Below are 17,163 nucleotides of genomic sequence, written 5' to 3'. Positions count from 1 at the left end.
ATTAAATAAATAATATTTTGGTAAATAAAAAATAGTTATTAAGTTGGATATGTAACACCCCGAACCCGAAACCGACACCGGAGTCGAACACGAGGTGTTAACTGACTTTAACCCCTTATAAAATTTATTTTCCAGACACTGCCCAATCTGTGTACTAGTCGTTTTAAAAATCATATCTTGAGTTTCGTAACTCAAAAATCAGTTTCGTAATTTTTCCCAGAAACTAGACTCATGTGCCCATCTATGTATTTTTTTCTAGAATTTTTGGTCGGGCCAATTAGTACAGTTTATTAGTCAAAGTCTCCCATGTTGCAGGGGTCGACTACACTGACCTTTGCCCATTACGACTTGGATATCTCCCTGCACGGGGCTTCAATACTGATGCCGTTTGTTTCTATGAAAACTAGACTCAGAGAGGAATCTATACATATATAGTACGACCCCTAATTATCTCTGGTTAATTTATAATGAATTTCCAAAGTCGGAGCAGGGAATCCAGAAACCGTTCTGGCCCTGTCCCACAAAAATCTGATTATCTCTTAATATACTGCCCATACGATCTTTTCGTTACTTCCTCATGAAAACAGACTCATCGAGCTTCGATTACATAATTTATTCATCAATTAATTCCACTCCTACTATTTTTAGTGATTTTTCAATCTCATGACACTGCTGCTGCCAGCATCTGTTACGAAAGTAACTAGGTCCATTTCATGCCTACCCTTGATCCAACTCAATCGAACATTCGTGCCATTTTCGCATGGCTTAAAGTTTACATGCCAAAGTTCAAACACAACGTAATAGCTTATACATGCCAAAATGTTCTTCTAAGCCAACTAAGAAGAAAGTACCAAAACTTGCTATCCGGTGTGATGACTTCGATGACGGCCTGACCCCGCAAAAATAGATGAGTCCAAGCAACCTATAATGGGTGACAAGGAAACACCGAGTGAGTTTATAACTCAGTAAGTCATAAGCAATGCACTACCATCCATCAATAACATTATCACAAGAGGAAACAAAATGAAACGAGACAATTTACTCCATCCATACCGAACCATACCATAGTTCCTCCAACCTATCGATTCAGTTTCATATCAATTCATGCATTCACATTCCTTATACTCATCAATAGGACATTGAAGCATTTTTATAAATCAATTTATTTTCGTTACAATCAAACGACTAAACGGCCTTTCACCCATCCTACGATAAATTTTAAGTACGTGACTTCAAGTATATTTGTCACATAGGTTCAAACTTACCGAGCTCAACACCAAGTATAAGTATAGCACCTATTAGCCATGTACTCAAGACACTTACCCGATCCGCTGTCCGCGATCGACTCAATAGTGTCGCACACATAGTGTCCATAATGATTCACGAATGTATATTGAGTCCGCACACTCAGTGCTATATAATCAACTCGCACACTTAGTGCTACGTAATCAAATCGCACACTTAGTGCTACATAGTCAATCTCGCACACTTAGTGCCGCATGGTCAATTCGCACACTTAGTGCATCATATTCATTTCGCACACTTAGTGCAGCATAGTCAAATCGCACACTTAGTGCTGTACAATTTAATCCCGCGCACTTAGCGCCAATCTCATGGTCATAAATGGTTATACCCGCACGTTTAGTGCCGAGATCAACAACTCAGTACATCTTACCTCTTTTCTTTTCATTCAACAATTTCATCATCACATACGTACATGCATATATATATGTATATTTATTCATTCCATTCAGCATCAATACATAAACATTATGACCATTTGAAATAATACCAACTACATGCTTAATGACTTACCTCGCGTTGGGTAAGACGGTTCCAACTCGGCTACTCGATGACCTTTTCTTTGCCTTTGCTCGATTCACCTCCTTTAACTCCTTGAGCTTAATCAATAATTTAACTAGTTTAACCACCTTGCTAAATATTTACAATCCAATTTCACATGTATATGTATGTTAGTATATTCGGCTAATAACCTCATGCAACTACCATATCATCAAAAATCTAATCACACATGCACATGCATTAGGTAAGTTACCTTTGCTAATTTTAAACCCAACATCACACAAGCTCTCAAGGGATGGCCGAATGCTTCTTTTGTTACCCAACTAATCATTCGACAATTTCATCCCCTTTGCCACCCTTTTATGCCTAATTATCTAAATCAAGATAAGATCATCAACATGCCTAACCATAGCCGAATGTGCAACATTAATCTATCACCTCTATCTCTTAAATACTATCAAGTTCATTTACTTCTAATTTCTTAAGTTCAACATCTTAATGCCCATTATACATAATCAAATTTAACATCATCTATATATTTACTCATATGGCCGAATATACATACCCCCATATAATATCATTTTCATTCCATTTATCACTTAATTTCCACCACATAATCTCTTGGCCGATTTTGTTAGCACACAAGCCTATGACCGAATGTCCTTGACCTCTAGTCACCTAGATTTTTATTCTTTAAGCCTCATCCAACTCATATTTTTCATTGACAACCTCCTTAACTTCAATTTATTCACATCTTTAATCATGCTACATTCGACCATTATTTAACAATAATTCATGCATCCTTTTTATTAAACACTCAAAATCAACCATCTTCATACCTCATCACCAAAGACATCAAAATACCAACCAAGAATGTAACATTCATGGCCGAATATCATCTCCATCAATTAACAAAATTTGAACCATGGCTAGGTAGATTTTCACTTACAACTTAAAATATACATGAATCTCAAAGAATAATATCAAACATACCTTAGTCTAGCAAACCACCATAGCCGATTTTCTCAAGCTTTTCCCCTTCCTTTCTTTCCTCTATTCGGCCAAGGATGTTCAAGAATGAACACTTTTTTTTTGTTTTCTTTCTTCAATTCACGGCAACAAGGGGGTATGGATGAGACCATGTTATTTTTTTTTTCATCACCCTTCCTTTCATTATTTAATCACCATGCTCATTATTTTATTTTTCTTAACATACATCACTAGCATAACATGTTGGAGACATGTTTCCACCCATAGCATGGCCGGCCACTATGCTTTAGTTTGGCTAATTTGACATGCAAGGACAACACTTTCCCACTTTAATACTATTTGGTCCTTACTTATTTACCTATCATAATTTTCCAAGTCTTTCAACTAGATCCTTTCAAGCAAAATTCACATTCCCAATATAAAATTAAAACATCAAATTTTTGTACAAGTACTATCATACATATAAGATATGCAACTAAAATTTTAACTAAATTTTATGACTCGGTTTTGTGGTCCCGAAACCACATTCCGATTAGGGTCGAATTAGGGCTGTCACAGGATAAATTATAAGGGATTGATAAAAAATCCAGAAATCAAATATAATTGTACCCAATACACGAAAGACTCAATAGGCCTGTATATATGAGAGAGGCGGCAAACCTTAAATTCCCTAAGGTGTGCCACCACTCCTTGTGTAACACCCTAAATTTGGAAAATCCAAGAAAAAGGCGAATAATGGTGAAGGTTACCCCATTATGCGCGCTATTGTAGTATAGCTTGCCACTTTCTAGAATTTTAGCGAATTAAATCCTAGTGCATAGTGTATCCCCACACGTAGAATCTTAGGTTTTATCTTGGGATGTTTCTTAGTAAAGAAATAGTGTGCCCATGAGAGTGTATGCCTATGAAGGGATACCCCTCAAAGTTTTGTGTAGTGAAAAGCTATTAAATATATGAGAAAACTATAGAAGACTTAATTATATTTAAGATCACGCCTTATGAGAGTCAACGCCAAAGGCATGTTACGCCTGATTTTCTCGAATATTGTGAAAATTGGGTTCTGTAATGCGATTGATCGAGAGTCATCTGCATGGATTGATTGGTCAAACATCTACATCAGATTCTCTTTTATATTTCTTTCAGTTATTGCAGGGCATTTAAAGGACAATTTCTATATACATATAAATGGTAACAAGGGAACATGGGAGGATGATCTTTTCTTCTTTCTGTTCTACCCTCTAGTTCTTCTTAAACCTATTTCTTCTTTGTTAACTTAGAAGTTGAGGTTTTTTGGTTAATCAGTGGATGTTTCAACCTCTTGGTAAGCTTGATAGCTCTACATGTTATGATTTTAAAAGAGTAAGGGTTTTAAGAAACATATAAGCAGTAGGGTGTGAATAAGAGGCCTTGCATGAGGGTTGTATGTAATGGGAACATTAGTAAATTATTTGTAAATGAGATTTTAATGGAAGTTCTATGTTCTTTGAAGTAGTTGTTGTAGCTGGATCGGGAAGGACAATCAAATTTGGAACTTCGAGCTATAGTAAAGATGTGTTTCAAGTGAGTCTTTATCTTGACTCATGCATGTTCATTTACAATAGAGATTCATATGTTGATGTCATTTTGGGTAACTAGTGAGTGTAAGTGTATGAAAAGTATTGTATAGTTATTGCATGTTTACAAATGATAGATATGTGGTACTGTATGAATTAGATGATGCATGTTATGTAAGCTTGTGAAATCAGGTATGAGAGAATATGAGTTCGTTAGAAATGTGAACAAATTTAGGTAAGTGCACTCTATGTTAAGTGAGTAACACAACCATTTGTGATGCCTCCGGTAGGGTAGGTACATTGCTAGCTGGATTGGTAGATCACGACATGCAAATATGTGTAAGACCATGTGGTAGCGATCCATGGCATCATATGACAATGAAAATATTCATGGTGTTGCCTTCGGTAGGGTAGGTACATTGCTAACTGGACTGACAGATCACGACATGCTGATATGTGTAAGACCATGTGGTAGAGACCCGTGGCATCATATGACAATGAAAATATTCATGGTGTTGCCTCCGACAAGGTAGGTACATTGTTAACTGGATTGGCAGATCACGACATGCAGATATGTGTAAGACCATGTGGTAGAGACCCATGACATCATATGATAATGAAAATATTCATATGAAAATATTATGTAACTCCCATGATAGTTAAAGGAGCATCTTTAATTAAGTCTTGCATTAAGTAACTTATTTTTTCATTTAGTTTGCATCTTAATTAAACCATTCATTTAAGCATCTTATGTAACAGCCCAATTTCGGTGAGATCGGAACAATAGTTTCGGGACCACAAATCTAAGACAAAAAATAAAATTTATTTTATTTTTATTTTATGGTTCATAATATGATAGAAATGTCATGTGAAAATTTTGATAATAAAATTTTACTGATTCAGTGTTTAATTACGAGAAGGACCAAATCGCATAAAATGCAAAAGTTGAATTCTAGTAGCTAGAAAAATCAAATAGCTATGAAATTCAAAACTTAAGGTCCTTATATGGTAATTAGACCATTAATAAAAAGTTGGTAGATATTTTTGGATGATTCATCCATGGAAAATTAGAAAAAGACTAAGGACTAAATTGGAAATCAAATTATTAAAGATGATAAATTAATTTAATAGAAATAAAAATAATTTTTATCATCTTCTTCCCCAAAATATTCCATGAAAACCCTAGGGGAGAGAGAAGAAACTTTCTTGGCAAAATTGGGTAAGTTTTCTTATCCCGTTTTTAGTAATTTTGATATTTTTGAAATCGAGATAGATTAATCTATCATTTTGGGGATCAATTTGAAGAGTTATTAAAGTATGGAAATTAGGTTATGGATGTATATGCTTAAAATTAGAAATTTATAGTAGAAAATGAAAGGTTAAACAACTCTTACAAAGTGATTTTTGATGAAAACATGATTTAGGGACTAAAATGTAAATTTGTGAAAATTGAAGAAACATTCTGAATTTTGCAGAATATATTTGCTGTAAATTTTAAGGTAAAATTTTGGTTAGGCTTGGAATAGGGAGTAAATTACATAAATTTTATTTTCCGAGCCTAGGGACGAAGTAGGAATTTATGGAAAAGTTAGGGGCAAAATGGTAATTTTACCTAGGATGTAAATCGAGTTCACTTGAATATGAAATGTGATAAATTGGTGTAAAATTTACTTGTATAGATCCAAATAGACCAAATTCGGAGCTAGAACGAGGAAAAGAGGAAAATGTCAGATCAGTAGATTTTACGTACACAAACATTTGTCGAGGTAAGTTCATGTAACTAATTTGTGTCTGTTTATATGTTTGAATTGAATGTTGTGTTGTGAATTGTATAAATATCATATATATATGTGACATTGAAATTGTATCTGACAAAGTCTGATCATCGATAATGCCCAAAAAATGATAAATGATAAAAATGTTATTTTTATGCTTGAAATGAATGTGGAATATGTTTATTTGAATTATATGAATGTTATGGATGAATGAAATAATCACATGCCCGATAATGCTTGAAAAACATTTAAATCCCGGTTGAATAAATGGAAAATCGATGGATATTTGATTTCCCAAAATGAATGAGGTCTTACATTTGTTACTGACGGTATTTAGCTCTGACGGGTAATCCTATTGACCTCATTACAGAAATGATTTACTCGAACAGGTAATCCTGATATAAGTCCTCTCAAGCATATGTTATCAATTGGATTTAGCCCAGACTTGTAATCTTGTTGTATACATGTGTGGCTCGAGAGTGTGCTCTCTGAAATAGTACCTTATGGGTGCCACTGAATATGAATTGAAGGATCCTGACTCATACACCTTGAGAGTACTATTTGTGTATCCATCGATATTTCAAATAAATTCATCAATATTTCAAATATATTCAATGGGTGACAATCTAGACATGAGAAGATATGAATAATAAAATCAGTTATTACACGTATCCTTATGAAATACAAGAAAATGATGATACATGACAAGTGATAAATGAAAGTATAAGATGATGATATTTGTATATGGAAATTATTTGATGAGAATGTTCATCCTTGATTATAGACTTGTACACCTTGAGTGTACTACTATTCGTGTGACCTTGATATTTCAAATGATATGAGCAAAGTTCTGACATGAAATAATTTGAACTCGAGATGAACTATTATGAAATTATACTAGTACTATAAAGAGATTATTTATGCATGTTAAATGAATACATGTTATGGAAAGTATATGTGCATGGAAACTTGATTATTGTTAAGCCCATATATGTTTTGATGTTATTATGGAATATATGACTAACAAGGGCAATGAGGATTGTGTAGGGCTTGAGGTCAAATTGATTGAATATGCCTTACATAGTTGCCTCAAAATAGAATGAATAGTAGGTTAAGTACCATGTTATCGAACTTACTAGGCATTTTATGCTTACTTAGTTTTATTTTCTTGTTTTAGAGTAAATCAAAAGCTCGTTGGATTGGAAGCTTAGCGGAGATCACTCACACTATCCATCGGCCCATGCCGGTACAATATGGTAAAACAATTATGGTTACAATGGCATGTATAGGTTATATTGGTCATATTGGCATGTAAATGTAAATGATTATTGTAATCTAGCTGTTGGAATGGCTAGTAATGATTATGTTTTGGTACATGTATATATATGTATTTAAGTTTATTTTATGGAGATAACATAAGTATTTATTATTGATTGATTGAGAAAGGTTAAAATGAGTATGCTTATAAAAGGTAAGATTAAAAGCATGAGCGCATGTAACAATAAATCATGTTAGATGTTATAAATTGTTTTAATTCAATGCTTGGATTGGTTGGTATTTGGATGTAAGTTTGGTGCAGAAATTTGGTATGATTTTGGGTGAGAAATGAAGCTAGGAATGACTTTATTCTGTTCACGGCGTGTATCTAGACCGTGTGTGATACACGACCCGGTACATGGGCGTGTGGTTAGACCGTGTGTCCCCTGCACCTTAAATTTGAGAAAACAGAATGCTTAGAAATGAGCACACGTAGAGACATGGGCATACCTCTCAACCGTGTGTGCTACACGGCCTAGCACACGAGCGTATGGCACGACCATGTGCACAAGTAAGAGAGTTACATGGGGTCGAACACAGCCTGTAGTAGGGGCGTGTCCTAGGGTCACACGGGCATGTCCTTTGGACCACACAGTCGTGTGAGCCCTACACCTTGGAGAAATTTTAAAATTTCATGAAAAATTCTTAGAGTTTTCGATTAAGTACCGACTTGATTCTAATGCTTGTTTTGGGCCTCGAGGGTCCATTTAAGGGACGTTATGAATAAATCTCGAGGAATGAATAGTAAATTTTTGAATTATCTAACAATGTTCTGAAAGTTTTGGTAATATTTTGTAACCCTGTTCTAGCGACGAATACGGGTTAAGGTATTATATTTAGTGGTATCAGAGCTATAGTTTAGTTACTTTTCGGACTGAACATAGCATATGTGGAGTCTAGAAATATATACCATTATATAACCTATGAAAGTGTGATATCTCCCAACTCTGATAAAAATTGTTTCACAAATAGACATAGATGCTTTCCAACAAGCTAATTCTGATACTGCTGAAAGCGATACTCACGTACCTGAGTAAAAATGTTACTTATGATGAAACAAGACTCATAAATTGTAACGCCCCAGTTTTAGGGAATTTTAAAAATGTTGGAAAAATTTAAAAATTTTGTGTCCTGTTTGTTTGTCGTAGGATTAAGTACGTTAGTGGGCCTCTAGAAGGCCCAAGCTTAAGGTAAAACCCAGTAGTTTTAATTAATTTTAATTCCATAAGAAAAAGGGGTTCTGGTTAATTGGGCTTTTAGGTATTAATTGTGTAAAATAAATCACAAGGAATCATGTGGTAAAGTGGCTAAGTGATGCCACTGGGAATGCTATAAGTGGCGTGTGGATGATTGGGAGGACCCAGGTTCAAGTCACAATGACAGAAAATAAGGGATTAATTTTTATGAATGGAAAAGGTAAGTAGTGGAACTGATGTGAAAGACTGTTAGGAAGAGTTGGAGTTGCTCAGGAGATTGAGTAAGGAGGGGATAAGGGAGAGAATTTAGGAGTTGATTAGGGAGAGCTGTGTTGGCCGAATAATGGACTCTTTAGGAGCAAGAGTTGGCCGGCCAAGGGGAGCTTTAGGGAGGCAAAATTCGACTAGGGTTAAGGTCAGTATAAATTCGGCATTAAAGGGAAGTTGGGCCGTTTGCTGACCATTTCCCTCTTCATTTTTCTCCCCTCTCTTCATCAACCTTTTTCTTATTCTCCTTTCTCCTTTATAGCCGAACCCTTCTAACCTCTTGTTCATCTCCATCCTTCCCTTCAAACATTCCAAAACCTTCATAGCCTTTGGCCATAAAAAGCCGAAATCCCGAAAGCTACACTTTCTTTTGTGCCGATTTTTCCTAGCAAAATTCTCTTATTTTGCTTATCATCTTTGGCCAATTCTTTCCTCCTTTAAACCTCAAGTTTTTCTCGACAAGACCACAGTAAAACCCTATTAATTCATCTTTTTCTACACAGTTGCTAAAAAGCCGAAAACCTCACTTTCATAGGGACTTAGCCGAATATTGAAAACACTGAAGGCTTGACTTTGGTGATCGTTTGAGGGTAGAGCGGCATTGGATTTAAGTAGGCATCAATTGGAAACATTGATCAAAGGAATCGGTGGTAAGTAGTTTCAAAACATAGTCTTTCTTTCGTATTTTAGGAAAGGCCGAAATCCCTAAATGTTAGGGAGGCTGTTGATTTGGACTTGTAGCCCTAAGGGGTTGTAATAACTGTTCTACTTTGGTAAATGGTGTGATTTAGAGGCTGCTGATCAAGGGCTTGGACAAGTGGAACGATCAGATCTTTGGATTTAAGACATAGTTCGGCAACAAGGTAAGAGCAAGAAGGTTCTAAGCATGTTTGGGTGAATATGGTAAGGGCCTATTTACTCAGTATTAATTTGATATCTAGAGTAATATGTTAGTGATTTAATTGTAGGCAGTTCATGTGTGGATCTTGACAACGAATCATCGCAAAATAGGTGTGTAACTGACACCCTCTCATAGACTAGATCGGCAAAAGCCGAAAAGCCGAAATGCCAGAAAGTTGGTATTTTGGGAATTTGCGAGTGTATGAATGCTCGTAAGATAGTTGAGTTTGTATGTTTGGTATTCTGAAGGTAATAATCTACAGTACGTGCGATTTCATACATTTTGATAATGTGGGCTTAATGGGCCAAAAATTGGGTTCATGGGCCAACGGGCTAAATTTGGTAAGTATGCGCGGTGAGTATTCTGATAGTACGTAAATGGATAGGATATGCATGAAAACCCTAGAAGTAGCTAAATCACTACAATACCCTTATGTATGGAAAATTACCATGATACCCCTAAGTGTAAATGACCAATATGCCCTTAGGGTTAATTTTGTCTGAAAAGCATGTTGATTTAAATCTGTATAATGTATGCCATGAATGAATATTTGTTGCATGAGGAAATGGGTTATATTTTGGAGGAAGCGTCCTGGTGGCTATGCCACAATTATCTGATCTGGTGGCTCTGCCACATATTTCTGTTCTGGTGGCTTTGCCACGATTATCTGTATCTGGTGACTCTGTCACATTATCTGTTCTGGCAGTCATGCTGCATAATTCTGTGGTGTGTAGCGGTTGGGTGGGTCGAGTAGTCTCCCCACATGGTGAAAGGTTGGTAAGGGGGTGTATGTGGTTGGTTATTTGTTGGGTTTTGCATATACGTGAAATATCTGATCTGATCTGTTATGGGCCTATGGGCTTAATTCTGTATTCTGTTCTGGGCTAAGGCCAATTTATTCTGTTTCTGTGGTTTGAGCTGATATGGGCTATGGTTGGGTTAATTTTACACACTGAGTTTCCCCAAACTCATCCCCTATTTTCATCCATGCAGGTAATCCTCAGCTATAGTGGGCTTGGAGCTGCGAGGGATTCGGAGTGGCCACTCGTTCTGCAATATGGATTTCTTCTGGTGATTTGGACTTCAATTTTATTTACTTTGATGATTTGGGTTTTGTTATGTAATAAGGCCGCTTATGATTATTTTTAATTGGGTTTCGATTTATAACTTATCATGATGACCTTAAATTATATTAACTATCAAAATGGGCTAAATCTAGGGTTCGTTTTCCAAAAACATAAACTGATTTCGAAGTAACACGATTACAAACAAGGCTTCTGCTATGATAACGTTTTACAAACTTAAATACGTTCTATTCTAAAATAGACATAATTTCAATGGTAACCTAAAAATATACGCGATGTTAGAGTGTGGCAATGGAGGTGTGCATGTCTAGGATTGGATCCGAAAGAGCTTGGTACTTAAGCAGTCCGATGGACTCACCTCTTTTTCCCGGTTTCCTACCTGGTGCGCAGCTTCCATTCACTTTAACTCTCAATGAATTAATCTTTTGAACATCAAGTACGATTTCCTAGACTTAGAATGAAAAAAATGTTTTAACATTTTGATGTGGCACGTCGGATCCGATAATAACGTCTAGGCCGGGTTTTGGGGTGTTACATTTTGTGGTATCAGAGCAAAGTTGCAATAACTCGGTTGTGGAATGGGTTTACAAAAATGAATATTTCAAAAAAAAATTTTGTTTTTAAAGTCTGGACTTCTGAAGGTGGCATTCCGAATCTCCGGCCGAAGCCTGTAAGTATTCTGAATTTTTCTGAATATATTCTGAATTATCTGTCTGTACTGAAACTTTACTAGAATACTCTAGATAGGATGCTACTGAAATCCTAGAAAAGCTTGCTAAAAGACTAAAACTGTAGCTAGACATCGATTCTACGAAAACCAACTCTGAATTACTGTCTAAATCATAAAACATCTGTAATAAAAATTGGAATGATATTAATGCATAAAATTCATAATCAGATAATACGATATGAGTACAAGAGCCACTCGTGGAAGAGGCCGTGGACGTGGCCGAGGAAGGGCTCGAGTGATATCTTCATCTTCGGGACATATGCCGGCGGCAGATGCACCGGTACCATCGGTAACAGAAGTGGAGTCTCATGATCGTGGTGCCGGGGATGACGCTCTGTCGCAGGCTATGCTTCGAGTTCTGGAAAGGGTTGTCGGGGCAAGTTCGGGCAACGAAATTCGAGGATCGATTTCTAAACGGCTCCGAGCTAACGGAACAGAGATCTTTAGGGGTGTATTTGGTGTAGCCCCGAATGTGGCGGAATATTGGTTGGAGGCCACAGAACGAATTATGGATGACTTGGACTGCTCGGTGGAGCAGAAGCTGAAGGGGGCCGTATCGCTGCTGCGAGATGAGGCTTATCAGTGGTGGCTCACCGTGAGGGATGGAACCCCAGCTGATAGGGTTACTTGGGAGCTGTTTAAGATAGCCTTTAAAGGAAAGTACGTCGGGGCAAGTTATGTGGATGCCCGCAGGAAGGAATTCCTGAATCTGGTCCAAGGATGTAAAGCTGTTGCTGAGTATGAGGCCGAGTTTCTGAGGCTGAGCCGGTATGCTGTGGGGATAGTCGCTACGAAGTATGAGCGTAGCGTTCGCTTTGAGGATGTACTCAGAGATGACCTTAAGGTGCTGATTGCTCTGCAGAGGGAGCGGGATTTCGCGGTTCTGGTGGAAAAAGCTAAGATAGCTGAGGAGGTAAAGCGTATTGAGAGGCAGAACCGTGAGAAAGATCAGAACCATTTCTGAAGGGATTCTGGACCTTCGGGTGGAGCAAATAAAAATGTCAAAAGGGCGAGAGTGGAGGAGCCAGTTCGAGCAGCTCCGGTGAATGTGGTTAGACCGCCAATTTGTGGAGACTGTGGAAAGGTACATTTGGGTGAGTGTAGGAAACGTTTCGGTGCTTGTTTCCGATGCGGATCTGTGGAGCATAGAGTTAAGGACTACCCATAGAGAGCTGATCAGGCTCAGGTTGCTGTACAGAGGGTTGTTCAACCCGTGAGAGGTGGACCACAACCACCGAGAGGACGTGGACAAGGTAGGGGCGGAAATGGAAATGGAAATGGTCGAGGTCAAGGGGCGCCTGGCAGGGGTGCCGAAATGCTGAGGCTCGACAGCCAGCGTTGGTGTATGCGGCTCGTCGTCGAGAGGAGGGCGACACACCTGACGTCATAACTGGTACGTTTTTGGTTTCTAGCATGCCGTATATTGCTTTGGTGGATATTGGATCTACTCATTCGTATGTTGCATGTGCCATATCTGGGTCATTGGGAGTGCATTCTGAAAAGATAGTGAGTGGGGTCTCTGTGTTAAGTCCTTTGGGCCACTCAGTTAGGGTAGACAAACTGTATAGGGATGTACCCCTAGAAACTCAAGGTAGGATCTTTCCTGGAGATCTAATAGAGTTGCCGTTCAGAGAGTTTGACCTCATTCTGGGAATGGACTGGCTTGTTAAGCATAGGGCGACTTTGGATTGTGTTGCAAAACGAATGGTGTTAAGGACCACGGAGGGTGAGGAGGTTATGATGATAGGTGAGCGAAGGGATTATTTGTCTAATGTGGTGTCGGCATTGAGGGCCGAAAAGTGGATTCGAAAAGGTTGTGAGGCCTATTTGGCATTCGTAAGCCAGTCGGAAGAGAAGGGATTGACAGTGGATAAGGTCAGGACCGTAAAGGAGTTTCAAAATGTTTTTCTGGAGGAGCTTCTGGGATTACCTCCAAATCGAGAAGTGGAGTTTGGAATTGACTTGTTGCCTGGAACGACGCCAGTGTCTATCACACTGTATAGGATGGCACCGAAGGAGTTGGTGGAGCTAAAGGCACAAATTCAAGAGTTGTTGGATAGGGGCTTTATTAGGCCAAGCGTGTCTCCGTGGGGAGCACCAGTGTTATTCGTGAAGAAGAAGGATGGTACAATGCGGATGTGCATTGACTATCACTAGTTGAACAAACTGACCATTAAGAATAAGTATCCACTGCCAAGGATTGACGATCTGTTTGACTAGCTTAAGGGGGCTTCTGTATTTTCTAAGATCGACCTTAGATCTGGATATCATCAGTTAAGGGTCAAGGAGAAGGATATCCATAAGACGGCATTCAAGACTCGGTATGGTCATTACGAATTTCTGGTTATGCCATTTGGGCTGACGAACGCTCCTGCGGCATTTATGGATTTAATGAATCGGGTGTTTCAACCATTTCTGGATCAATTCGTAGTCGTCTTTATTGACGATATTCTGGTATATTCTGAAAGGGAAGCAAAGCATGATGAGCATCTCCGTATAGTGCTACAAGTGTTAAGGGAGAAGGAACTTTATGCAAAATTCAGCAAGTGTGAATTCTGGTTGAGGGAGGTAACTTTCTTAGGACATGTGGTCTCTGCTGAGGGGATTAAGGTGGATCCTCGAAAAATAGAAGCAGTTTTGGAGTGGAAGCCGCCTAGGTTAGTATCGGAGATACAGAGTTTCCTGGGATTGGCAGGATACTACAGAAGGTTTGTGGAAGGTTTTTCGGTGTTGGCTGCACCTCTGACTAAAGTCATAAGGAAAGGGGTACCATTTGTATGGACTGAGACCCAGCAGGAAGCTTTTGAAAAGTTGAAGAAAGTTTTGACTGAAGCACCTGTGTTAATTTAGCCAGAGTCTGGGAAGGATTTTACTGTGTACAGCGACGCATCATATGTAGGTTTGGGCTGCGTGTTAATGCAGGAGGGTAAGGTGGTTGCATATGCGTCACGACAGCTTAAGCCTCACGAGGGAACTATCCTACTCATGATTTGGAATTAGCAGCAGTGGTTTTTGCACTTAAGATTTGGAGACATTACCTGTACGGAGAGAGGTGCATTATATACACAGGCCATAAGAGTCTTAAGTATTTGTTGACTCAGAAGGAGCTGAACCTTAGGCAAAGGAGATGGATTGAGTTGCTTAAGGATTATGACTGTTCAATCGAGTATCACCCAAGAAAGGCTAATGTGGTAGCCGATGCTTTGAGTCGTAGAACTGTATCTGATCTGAGAGCAATGTTTGCTCGTTTGAGTTTGTATGATGATGGTAGTTTGTTGGCTGAATTGTAAGTAAGGCCAACCTGGGTGGACCAGATTAAGGAAAAGCAGTTGGAAGATGAGTCTTTGGTCACTCGTTTTCAACAAGTTAAGGAAGGGAAAACTTCTGAGTTCGGTTTAAATGGTGATGGAGTTTTGTGTTTCCGAGGAAGAATTTGTGTTCTGAAGGACTCTGACTTGAGGCAGACAATATTGAAGGAAGCTCATGGGGGACTATGTGCCATGCATCCTGGAGGGAATAAGTTGTATCACGACTTGCGGGAATTGTACTGGTGGCCTGGACTTAAGCGAGAAGTGACAGAGTTTGTAGGAAGATGTTTGACGTGCCAACAAGTGAAAGTTAAGCATCAATTACCTTCTGGACTGTTGCAGTCGGTAAAGATACCACTTTGGAAGTGGGAGAGGGTAACCATGGACTTTGTGAGTGGGTTGCCGTTGACACCATCAAAGAAAGACTCGGTATGGGTGATTGTGGATAGGTTGACCGAATCGGCCCACTTCATACCAGTACGTACCGACTTTTCGCTTCAAAAGTTAGCCAAACCGTATGTGGCAGAGATTGTGCGACTTCATGGAGTCCCAGTTTCGATTATCTTTGACCGGGATCCCAGATTCACATCTCGGTTTTGGCAGAAGTTTCATGAGGCATTGGGGACACGGTTGAACTTCAGTACGGCTTTCCATCCCCAAACTGATGGTCAGTCGGAAAGGGTCGTTCAGATTCTGGAGGACATGTTAAGGGGATGCGTGATTGACTTTTGAGGTAGTTGGGAGGACTACTTACCGTTGGTAGAATTTGCGTACAATAATAGTTATCAGGCGAGTATTCGAATGGCACCGTATGAAGCACTGTATGGTCGAAGGTGTCGTACACCTAGTTGTTGGACGGAGCTAGGGGAGCGACAAGTTCTTGGACCGGAATTGGTGGCTGATACTGAGGCTAAGGTCAGAATAATTAGGGACCGTTTGAAAGAAGCATCTGATAGGCAAAAATCGTATTCAGATTTGAAGCGTAAGGAGATTGAGTACTCACTAGGGGATATGGTCTTTTTAAAGGTTTCTCATTGGAAGAAGATATTGAGGTTTGGTAAGAAAGGCAAGTTGAGTCCGTGGTTCATTGGGCCTTATCGGGTTTTGAAACGAGTAGGCCCAGTAGCTTATCAGTTGGAATTACCTCCAGAGTTGGACAGGATTCACGATGTTTTCCACGTCTTCATGTTAAGGTGTTATCGTTCTGACCCTACTCATGTCGTGCCGGTTGCAGAAATTGAGGTGCAAACTGATTTGACTTTTGAGGAGGAGCCTGTGCAAATTTTGGATCGAGATGTTAAGATTCTGAGAAGGAAATCTGTCCCATTAGTAAAGGTGCTTTGGCGTAATCATGGCAGAGAGGAAGCTACTTGGGAGCCAGAGGAGGCGATGCAGCAACAATACCCTCATCTATTCGGACCAGGTAAATTTTGAGGATGAAATTTCTTTAAGGAGGGTAGAGTTGTAACGCCCCAATTTTCGGTAATTTTAAAAATGTTGGAAAAATTTAAAAATTCTGTGTCCTATTTGTTTGTCGTAGGATTAAGTATGTTAGTGGGCCTCTAGAAGGCCCAAGCTTAAGGTAAAACCCAGTAGTTTTAATTAATTTTAATTCCATAAGAAAAAGGGGTTCTGGTTAATTGGGCTTTTAGGTATTAATTGTGTAAAATAAATCACAAGGAAGCATGTGGTAAAGTGGCTAAGTGACGCCACTGGGAATGCTATAAGTGGCATGTGGATGATTGGGAGGACCCAGGTTCAAGTCACAATGACAGCAAATAAGGGATTATTTTTTATGAATGGAAAAGGTAAGTAGTGGAACTGAAGTGAAAGACTGTTAGGAAGAGTTGGAGTTGCTCAGGAGATTGAGTAAGGAGGGGATAAGGGAGAGAATTTAGGAGCTGATTAGGGAGAGCTGTGTTGGCCGAATAATGGACTCTTGAGGAGCAAGAGTTGGCCGGCCAAGAGGAGCTTTAGGGAGGCAAAATTCGGCTAGGGTTAAGGTTAGTATAAATTCGGCATTAAGGGGAAGTTGGGCCATTTGCTGACCATTTCCCTCTTCATTTTTCTCCCCTCTCTTCATCAACCTTTTTCTTATTCTCCTTTCTCCTTCATAGCTGAACCCTTCTAACCTTTTGTTGATCTCCATCCTTCCCTTCAGACGTTTCAAAACCTTCATAGCCTTTGGCCATAAAAAGCTGAAATCCCGAAAGCTACACTTTCTTCTGTGCCGATTTT

The sequence above is a fragment of the Gossypium hirsutum genome, chromosome A02 (genome assembly GCF_007990345.1).
Source record: "Gossypium hirsutum isolate 1008001.06 chromosome A02, Gossypium_hirsutum_v2.1, whole genome shotgun sequence".
NCBI classification, from domain to species: domain Eukaryota; kingdom Viridiplantae; phylum Streptophyta; class Magnoliopsida; order Malvales; family Malvaceae; genus Gossypium; species Gossypium hirsutum.
Note: the sequence above shows the minus strand (reverse complement) of the source record.